The 237-nt window shown below is 55.7% G+C and overlaps 1 protein-coding gene across 1 annotated transcript in view; it reads left to right on the top strand.

Annotated features, from left to right (window-relative positions):
- The window catches only part of LOC104997596 (RIMS-binding protein 2), a 217,323-nt gene that overhangs the window by 201,919 nt on the left and 15,167 nt on the right, over positions 1-237 (top strand). The gene's annotated exons all lie outside the window — the stretch shown is intronic.

The following is a 237-nucleotide window of genomic DNA, read 5'->3' as shown; positions in this document are numbered from 1 at the left end:
AGGTCGCGAGCCTGGTGACACACTCAGGGCACTGGCAGCCACTGAATAGGGTCTCCCTGGACCAGCACCCTGTGACCCATACCTGCTGTGATGGGTCATCCTGGACAGAGAAAGCAAAACCTCTGACATGTGGCCAGTGACCCCCACCACCACTACCACCACCACCACCACACACACACACACACACACTCAAGGAAAATCGAGCAGAAAAGATGGATGTTCTCTGTGCACATAGGC

The sequence above is a fragment of the Bison bison genome, unplaced genomic scaffold (assembly GCF_000754665.1).
Source record: "Bison bison bison isolate TAMUID 2011002044 unplaced genomic scaffold, Bison_UMD1.0 scf7180017864312, whole genome shotgun sequence".
In the NCBI taxonomy this organism is placed as follows: domain Eukaryota; kingdom Metazoa; phylum Chordata; class Mammalia; order Artiodactyla; family Bovidae; genus Bison; species Bison bison.
The sequence above is the reverse complement of the archived record's forward strand: the minus strand, read 5'-3'. Positions and strand labels throughout refer to the sequence as shown.